This window comes from Chrysemys picta, chromosome 2 (assembly GCF_011386835.1).
Source record: "Chrysemys picta bellii isolate R12L10 chromosome 2, ASM1138683v2, whole genome shotgun sequence".
Taxonomy (NCBI): Eukaryota; Metazoa; Chordata; order Testudines; family Emydidae; genus Chrysemys; species Chrysemys picta.
The window spans coordinates 123803413-123813485 of NC_088792.1; the positions used below are offsets into that span (position 1 = coordinate 123803413).

The 10073-nt window shown below is 41.0% G+C and overlaps 1 long non-coding RNA gene across 1 annotated transcript; it reads left to right on the forward strand.

Moving 5' to 3' along the window:
- Positions 1-1549: 1549 nt before the first annotated feature.
- Positions 1550-9318, forward strand: LOC135981119 (uncharacterized). The gene is made up of 3 exons (XR_010598083.1): positions 1550-1910; positions 7840-7884; positions 8961-9318. It is a non-coding gene; the product is annotated as an uncharacterized LOC135981119 (long non-coding RNA).
- The last annotated feature ends 755 nt before the right edge of the window (positions 9319-10073 follow it).

Sequence of the window (10073 nt, forward strand, 5' to 3'; positions counted from 1 at the left end):
ACCTCAAACCCAATAGCACAGTATGTCCTGATACCAAGTGAGATAAGGAACTTTTAAACAGAACATTTATAGAAAATGCCCACTTCTCTTATTTGCTTCTTCCTCTCAATTAATGTATTGAACTCATTCTTCACTCCAGAGTGTGCCACCTTTCAGTGGTTATTTGGGGTTGATTTTACTTTAGATAACATTTGTTTCCATTTGATCCCTGTGCTATATGAAGATGGCATGATGAGCAAATATTATGGAAGTGAGTATTTTAGAGCATAGTATTTCAGACTCCCATGTAATTTATTTGTGCTTTATACAGTGCAGCTAATGACACTTCTGTGATTATTTATGCTTCTTCAGTTACTTAAAAAAACTGTGGTAAAGAAAACAAAAACTGACCAGCACCTAACCTTGACCTTTCTCATTCTGTTCTCAAGTTTTCCAGCTACTGCGTTTCTTGTTTCCAAGATACAAAGCATAAGGTTCTAAACTGCAACATTTGTCAGAAGATTCGTTTGAAAGCATTGTAATCGTGGGATTATTTTCCCTTTAAAAAGGGGGAATGATTTTTATATGATGTTTTGGGCTTCTCCTTAATGATTCCCATTGAGCTGTTGCTGAAAAACTAACTTTTAAAATTTCATTTTCTCCTGGAGCTTGGAATCTTCGCTAGCATTAGCAGTCATGTTATCATGAATAGATTATTGTATGTTTGCATTCGAGTGAGACTGAAAATGTTTAAACAGAGGCATTTTCCAGTTTCAACTGAAAGCAACAATACAGTATTCTATTCACGATGTCATGGTGGCCAGGCCTCCACCAAGATGTGGAGAGTGGATCAAGTTAGTTAAGAAAGCGTATTTATCTTACTGGATTTTTCTTTCTTTCTTTCTTTCTGCACAATCTTCGGATGTGATGCCATGGTAACTGGAAGCATGTTCGTTTTTAATAAATAACATGTATTTCTGAATGGAAATACATAGATACAAATTTTAAAAGAGCTGTTTATTCATGAGCTTTACAGATCACCAAAAACAGCGTGGACAATTAACACCGGGAGAGACTATTAGCCAACACGTTAAAATGCCTGTACATTTTTTCTCCCCTAAGCAAACGGACCGAATACCTCTCGGTGTTAGCCCCGGATGGGATAAAGGAGTGTGTGTGGCCACAGGAGGGAGTTGGTAGGTGGAAAGAAAAACAAAATCCAAACTTAAGTTACACATTTCCATCTTGATACGTTAATGCAAACGCTGTCCAAAGTAATTGTGGGCCCACGATCTATTCAATATAGCGCGATACTACTGCTCAGGCAATTGGTTACAAAAACTACGAGGTGACTACATGGAGCATGGTGACTTGTAGAATGCAAAACCACACCGCTCAATTGGAAACACCCTGTACATGCAATGGAGAATCTGGAGCTTTAACCACAGTTCAAAATGTCAAAGCCTATGGGCTCTGCGAATACGATGGAAATGCCTCTCAAGGGAAGGGGCGGAGCATGTTCCTTGTCCACTGAAGCCCATCTCCTGGGTCCGATCGCGATTGGGGGGCAGCTGGGATCTTGAGGAGGGGTGGGGCGGGAAGCAGGCGCTCTAAGCTGTCTCCGACGTTAGTGTGCGGTGGTGGTGTAGGAGACACTCTTTTCTACCGCCTGTAATTAGGGCTTGGTGCTGCACAGCGGTCAGATCGGGTCATGGATCCTAGAAACGGGGAGGCGCCTACGCATCTTTCCGGACTAGGGGCAGATTGGCGTTGTGCCTCCTGGGGAGCCATCAGGGTTTTGCAGATTCCGCCCCTGCATGGGCTCGTCACAGCCAGGCTCCCTAAGCAACAGAAATGTAATATTCCTGCTGGGTTTCAGGCTTGGAGCGCCCGTGCCGGTGGTGTGGGAGAGACATCTTCTTGCAATGTGTGTATGTATGATTGATAGATAGAGATTCTGCACGTTCAATAGCAATTACACTCAGCCACTCAGTAGCTGTTCTTAATGCCCTCTCATGTTTCCATTCTGGTGTATTAAATAAATATAGGATTGCTATAGTTCCCACAACAGTTGGCTAGCTTGTTTCAGACAAGCCTGCTCAAGTCCTCAGTCAATTTGAGAGCAGCTTGCACACTACTTAATTACATCGTGCAGCTGTGCTAAAGCAGTTCCTAGTTAAACCAAAGAAGCTTCTTTTAGACTGTAAAGTTAATGTTTCACCTTCTGGAGTGATTTGGTGGCATGCTAGAAATAAGACAGGAAATGAGTTGTGGGTAGGGTTGCTACCTCTCCCGGATTGTCCTGGAGTCTAATTAAAGATTATGTCATGTGAGGAAACCTCCAGGAATGCATCCAACCAAAATTGGCAACCCTAGGTGGGAGATGAGCATTTGCTCTCTCCATTTAAGGGGAAAGAGTTCCCTACTTTTCTCAGGGCTTGTGCTACTTTTGAGTCATGTTTTGATCTTTCGTTGAAGATCAACATATTTTAGCAAGATATTCAAAAGTTATACCATGGCATAACCAGAGTTCTTCTAATCACAAAGGATAGAAAAATATGATGTTGCTGAGTTTCTACTCTTTTATTGCTTTATATTAGAAATGTGTATGTCCAAGTGATGGAATATTTATTTCACATTCTCAGGTGAGTATTCCGGTGTCTGTAAACATCTGATCTCAAGAGTAGCCTTTATTCTGTGACACTTTAACAATGGCAAAGTGCATAATGACTTAAATGGTAGCAGGATCAGACATCAGCTCCCACAATTATGCTAAAGGTTTATATTACACACTTAGAGCTGAGAAATTTATAATATTGCCAGGTGCTAAGATGAGATTATTATAATTTTTCACTGGCAAATTGCAGATAAATACATTATTCTTCTCTCCTCCATTATATATTCTCCATACATAGTATATAAGAATCCACTGGTGACTAGACATAAATGTTTGTATGAGTTTAAGACATAAGTGCTATAGATTCATAGGCCTGGCATTTGAACTCATGAGTACCTGTGCTTTTTCTAAAGCTGTGGGTGCAATAGTCACAAAGCTTCTACATAATGTAGTCTACTCCTATTTATTTTGCTGAACAAATACATAAATCAACAGGACATATTTGACTGTACGTATTTATTCTTTCCAGCTATTGGAAGAGGTATGCATTCCAGTTTATTATTATTTACAGTATATAGACGTTTAATTTAAACCATGTAGTTACAATATGATAAGCAACATCTATTCAATAAATCTTAAAATAGAACTTGTTGAATTAAAATTCTGCACAAAAGCTTGCAGGATTTCTTTTCATATACTATAAACAGCATAATTTACAATGCCATTCTATCTCTTCTGTAGCTGTCTTCTCTTTTTCAGCTTTAGTAGCAGTGGGTATAATTTCTTCCTTTGGTTACTTTTTTTCTTAGCTGCACATTCACTCTCTTTTATATTCTCTCTCTTGTGGGAGGAAACCCCTTGGTCTTCTGTGCAAAGTCACAGTAACAAGATGGAGTTTGTAGCCACCTGGGCAAGTCACATGTCCATGAATGATTCAGCTTTTTGCAGGCCGACACCATTGTTTACATGTTAGTTTGAACGTTCCCAGTAAAGCTCAGATGTGGATTGGCGTCTCCCAAAGTCCATTGTCAGTTAAACGTTTCTTGATTGGGCACTTACTGAGAATAGTCCTTTCTCAAGAAGCTGACCAAATACTTCACTGAGGCTACTTAGAATCAAACACATTGAGATACAAGTACATAGCTAATATTCATAACTTCAAATACAAAAATGATACACACATACAGACAGCATAATCATAACCAGCAAACTACAACCTTTCCATTGACATCCCACTTGACCTTCTCTGTACAAGACCTGGTGCAACCATGGGACCCTGGTTGCAACAATGATATATTTGGTCACAGTTCATGTCAATAATGTCACAAGAACCACTGGGCTAGAGGAAGCAGTGTATACTTAGGACATCCTTGGGTGAAAGCTAACCCCTGGAAGCAGTGGCAATGAGACATGGAGCAGTCCAATCTGGATTCCTTGCTCCCACTGATCTACACAGCGCCAGAGGCTACTGATCACAGCAGAATAATATTTATGATTTGGACACTGGTCATTATTATTGGCTGCCAGCCTCACTCCCCTGCCAGGGTGCTCTATACACAGCTTGATCTTTCCCTCCCTTTTCTCCTCTCCATCTTCCATTTTCCCCCTCCCCTTCAATGTCCCTCTTTCCCTTTCTTCCTATCTTCCACTCCCTTGCTCCTATTTTGCTATTCTCCTCAACCCATGCCTACCTCATAATTAAAACAAGCAAACAAACACAGTGAAAACAAAGAAATAAATAAAGAGAATGAATGAAACTAATAAGTCATGTGTCCATTGCACCCTGATCACTTTGATTGGATGTTTTAACCTCTTTCCTTTGTGTGTGTGTGTGTGTGTGTGTGTGTGTGTGTGTGTGTGTGTGTGTGTGTGTGTGTGTGTGTATGTTTTAAGATTGCAAACAGGAGTGCTTGAACTGAAACCTTTTTGTATAATGGGGTGCTCAGAGCCATTGAACCAAACTGCAAACCCTGTATATGATGGAAATTACTTCAAGCCAGGGGGTGCAGTAGCACCCCCATTGCCCCTAGTTCCAGCACCTATGATTGCAAAGTTTTCAGAGCAGAGACTTATGTCTTCCTGTCTGTTTGTACGATGCTTAGTTCAGTGAGGTCCTGCTAGCAAGCACTAAGGACTGGTTTACACTTACAACTTTGGTCAATCTACCTACTTCAGTCTAGGCTGTGAAAAATGTAATGCACTGTACAATATAGTTAGGTCGACCTAATCCACACTATAGATGCAGCTAGGTTGGTGGAAGAATTCCTCTTTTGACCTGGCTACTGCTTCTTGAGGGGATGGATTTACTGAAGTGATGGAAAAACCCCTTCCGTCACTGTAGTAAGTGTTTATACTGGTAAAGCTGCAGCACTGCAGCTGTATCACTATAGTGCTTGTAGTGTAGACATATCCTACCACTACTGCTACTCCTACTCCAGGTTCAAATACCATGTGTGTCTTTTCTGGGCTGACCCCCCATTCATGTGCAATCAGGGACTCAGGTGAAAAACCCTGTGACTTCAATCATGCAGGCCATCTGAATGTACTAGATTTATACTTGAAACACACCCTGAAGGAATTTGCAGGTATCCAGACAGAGCTACAGATTTCAAAAAGGAACAACCAAAAACATTTACAGTTTTTTTGTGGTATGTGAACAACTTTTTGGGAAAACCACTGTTTGTGGATACAATCCAAACTTGAACCGAGGCTAATATTAAGTACTTTTGTGCTTCGAAATCAAACTGTTCACACAGTACTAAAGATGGGCACTCCTACGTGTGTAGTACATTGATCTGCAGTACACCAGAAGGTTGGTAGTAAGGAGGTAATTCATGCAAGATTTTGAATACCTTTTACATTATCCCTACTATTTAGCTTTATCTGTTGTTTTTTGAGGGTGAAGGTGGAAATGAAAGAGCGAATACTAGAAAGGAAACCTGAAACATACAATAGCTAAATTCATAACACTCTTTTTTTTTTTTTAAACATATCTTCCCATGCCACAGGGCCATCTGGGGCAGACTGCCAATTATTTTACAGCTTTTGACTCCCATTAGAACGTGCTGCATAGTAGCACTGCTATTCCTGTTCTGAGTCTGAAGTAACTTTATAAGGCCAAGATAGCTGGTATGCTATTGTTTTGCATGTTCATCAGGCAAAATAAGTTAGCTTGAGCTCTGACATACACTCTTCCCACCCTTATTACACACACCCTTTCCTGTTCCACAAGAAGAAGCTGAATATGGAATGGTTAAGATGTGGGCAAAATGTGAGCAAAGCAGCCTGGGGAGTAGACGTTGTTCTGCTGAGAAACCTGCGTTTTCCACCCATGTGGTGGATTAATTGCCTACTCCAGGAGTTATGCAAGAAGTAGCCTTGCATGTCCATGTTCAGGATTTTGTCCTAAGAAATGCATTTGCCTGTTATTACAGCATATAATGCTTTGTTTCAATCTTTTCAGTAAATGGAGAGCAAGTGAGAGTGTGAGAGAGAGTTGTCTATATATACCAGTGTTCAGTTCAGTCTTCAGTGGTATTCATCTCAGACATTTTGACTTTCTTTTGAAGATATGTGTTTTTTAAAAAAGTAAACATAATGTTATCACAACTGGTGCAGCATTAACAGCTGTGTAAGGTGTGTGGGGATGGGGTATGAGTTGAAAAAGGTGATGGAAGAGAAGGAAGGAAGGAAGAGCCATGATTAAGTGCAAGTATCTGGCAATCTGGTGCCACTTCAGCTCTGTGACCCTGTCCCTGGGAGTGGCAGGTGCCCTCCCCTCCTCTTGTCCCAGAGACACAAGGACAGCAGCATGAGTCCCCCGTCCCAATTCAATAGTGGCAACAGAGGCCTCCCTCCTCTTGGGATCAGCAGGGGGCCTCCTTTTCTCCAGAGAGAGATAAGGGTAGAAGCAATACTTTTCTGAGCAGCTTGGATGGATGGGCTGGACCTGATGCACTATTTTTCTCTTGCTATCCAGAGTTCTTTTATTGAGATAAGTGGGTTTTGGAGTTACCATCCCATTGAGATTCATGGGTTAGTTCACATCTCTCAGATCTATTGTTTCAGGCTGTCTACAGACTCAGGCAGACATAACTGAGCAGCTGCAAAAGCAGCTTAAGCAGGTACTTCTGCACTACAGAGGTAGGGGGTAAAATGGGACACCACCAGGCCCAACCCTCCCCCTCAGCACCCCTAGGCCCAGAACTGTGCAGAGGAAACCATCAGAGGATTCCTGGGGCTCTAGGACCCAAATAGCATTCTCCCTTTCCCAACACCATGCAAGAAACTGCAGGGAGAAACCAGAGACTGAAGCCAGCAGAGTGGCTACAGAAGCAATTTAAGCAGGGACTGAGGGACACAGAGAACATTTTCTACAGTTTTATCTGGACTTTCTCTGCCCTGTGTCTGTCCTGTCTATTTAGACTGTAAGCTCTTCGGAGCAGGGATTCTAAACTATTTGTGTTTGTACAGTGCCTAGCCCAATGGCACTTGGATCCTGGGTGGTCCATAGGTATTACAGTAATAAACATGTTTACTAGTCACTGTTTTGACTACACTAAGATGATATATTTAAGCTTTTCTATTCAACCATGAGTGTTAGAAACTTACATTAAAAAAAGATGAATTTTTGATGTAATCCTGTATGACTCCAGGAGCTGTGGCTCAAGGCACAACCTATGCCTTAATCTGGCCCTGCCTTAATTCTTGTTCAGATTGAGTCCCTGTTTGTGGCAGAGTGTGAAATGAAATGAAAGCCTGTCCTGTAAATATAGGAAAGGGCAGAGGAATATTCCCTTTCCAAGGAAGTACTTTTATGATACCTTTCAGATACATTAAATAATAAGAAAGAATTAAGTACTTTTATCCTAAATCTAAAGCGATTAGGAGTAATAAAGATTTTTAAATGTATTTTTGCAGTGTCAATAGAGGAATTTAATTCCAGTGTTCTTTTGTCCTTTTTAACTATAAAGCTCATATATAAATAAATAGTAAATTATACTAAATAAAATATAGACTTTTAATTATGTGATTTAAGCCTAATTACATGGCATTCCAAAATATTTTATAACTGAGATAATTTTTTTAGTGTTGGCATTTAGTGAATGGAATTTACAGTAATTCCTTTATTCTTTTTTTGTCTAACCAATAATAATCTTTGTAATAGGTAATAGACTCTTGAACTGAACAAAACTATACACGCAAGGGTTTAAAATGTTTCTATTTGTCCTTTGTTTCAATAGGAATCCAAAACAAAGTTAATCTGATCAACAGGGATCAATAGAAAAGTGAGTGAAGATTCTTATTTCTTTGAAGCCCGAAAAGGCAACGAAATAATCCTCCTAAACAATGAAGGCCTTTAATTCAGAGTCCTGAACACTAAAAGGCATTGTGAAGTGGGATTTGCAGTGTTTCTGGTTTTAATTTAAACTATACAAGCAGGTGCAGTAATGGGAGGTGAATTGCTCTTATTACATTGTTGCCTTTAGTATAAGATAAAATCCACAAAAAGTCCAAAAGGCTGGCTTTATTAGTGAGGTGAATAAAAATGGACATTTTAAAAGAGAGTTTTCAGTTCTTTAGTTTTAGTTCAGTGTTTCCCAAACTTGGGATGCCGCTTGTGTAGGGAAAGCCCCTGGCGGGCCGGGCCGGTTTGTTTACCTGCCACGTCCGCAGGTCCGGCCGATCGTGGCTCCCACTGGCCGCGGTTCGCTGCTCCAGGCCAATGGGAGCTGCTGGAAGCGGCGCGGGCCGAGGGACATACTGACCACCGCTTTCAGCAGCTCCCATTGGCCTGGAGCAGTGAACCGCGGCCAGTGGGAGTCGCGATTGGCCGAACCTGCGGACGCGGCAGGTAAACAAATCGTCCCGGACCGCCAGGGGCTTTCCCTACACAAGTGGCATCCCAAGTTTGGGAAACACTGTTTTAGTTTATTCATTTTTCTCCATTTTGTTAGTCTCTTTAGAGCTACACGCTGAAGGCATGCTACTTAGGTCCACATCCTCTGCCTTCCAAGAATGGGCCGAGTGGTGAGTGTGACCCAAGAACTTCTTAATGCCAACTGGCAAGGTGGTGTAGAGGGGTTACAGGAATCTCCTGAATCTGATATGTACATTCTAGTTCACTAAGGAATGTCATGTGAGGTCTCAAATGAAAGCCAATGTCACTCTGGTCATCAATATCATTGTTAAATGTTTGTACAGATATTATGTAATGAGTTATGTAAATATACTGACAATATGTTTTAAAGTCTGTATCCAGGTACTGGTCACTAGCAAAGATGAAAAATAGGTTTACAGTCAGACAAGAGATGTTTATCCATATATGAGTTTACATATAAATTGAATATTGTCTCATTCACAGTGGGTCTCCTATCACCTGTCTGAACAGAATGCAAATGAAGGATTGTGGAGACTTCAGAAAGAAACTAACATGAAGAAAAAAACAGCAGTGGGATAGGGAGGAAGAACCATATCTGGAGGTCTACTTCAAAGGTTTGTTCTACTAGAATTGGGAGGCAAAGAAGGCACTGTGGCACCCTTCCCTGCGGAAGTAAAAGGACAATGCATTTGCTACATGAAAAAGGTGACTCAACCAGGCTTTATTGAAAACACTGGAGAGAATTTTGGGTAAGATAAGCTTTCTTAGACAAGAGAGTAACTTGTTAGTTAAGTTTAGTCTCTCAAAAGCATGTTATGAATTTGTTTTATGTATAACTATTTATTTCCACCCATTGGTTTCCAATATTTTCACTCTCTCTCTCTCAAATTTATTTTCTTTGATAATAAACTTATTCTTGTTTTCACTATAAATATATCTCAATGGTGTGGCACTAAGCAAAGTGATGGTCCTGAGTTGAATTTTACAAGCTGGTGTGCACTACTTCTTTGGAACAGCAGGCCTGGTAATTCTGTGAGTGTTCAGTGGATAAGGAGCTGGACACTGCAGGGAATACTCCAAGTATTGGGGGTCGGTATGTGCCTATTGCTACCTATTCAGAGAGCGCAAGGCCTGTGGGGACAGTATTTGTGCTGCCAGAGGCTGCTGGTTTCAGGGAGCTGATTCGCAGCAGGCACAGACAAGGCTGACTCATGCTAAGAGCAGGTACTGGTGAGCTGTCTCACAACTAAGGTGACACATCTATTGTTCCATCTATGCTTCTACTGTCATCGTCATCCGACTCTATATTTTGAATCCCCCTTTGAAAGTAGGGAAATTCATTTTAAGATGCCTCATATAACCTTAACTGTCATCCTGTTCTCCTCTTGTTTGTGGAGGCAAAGTCAATTAACTCTTTAAAGTTCTGTAATGCAGAAGGTTCTGCTAAGGTGCTGATATAGGGCCAGATTGTGATGGGCCCTTGTGGGTACAGGGACCATGGAATTTGCAAGAAGAGCGTTCCACTGCTGTGAATCACAGGAAGTTTATCACAGGGAGAAAAAAAAAGAAGAGTTAGGGCTTCTAAATTATGCTATC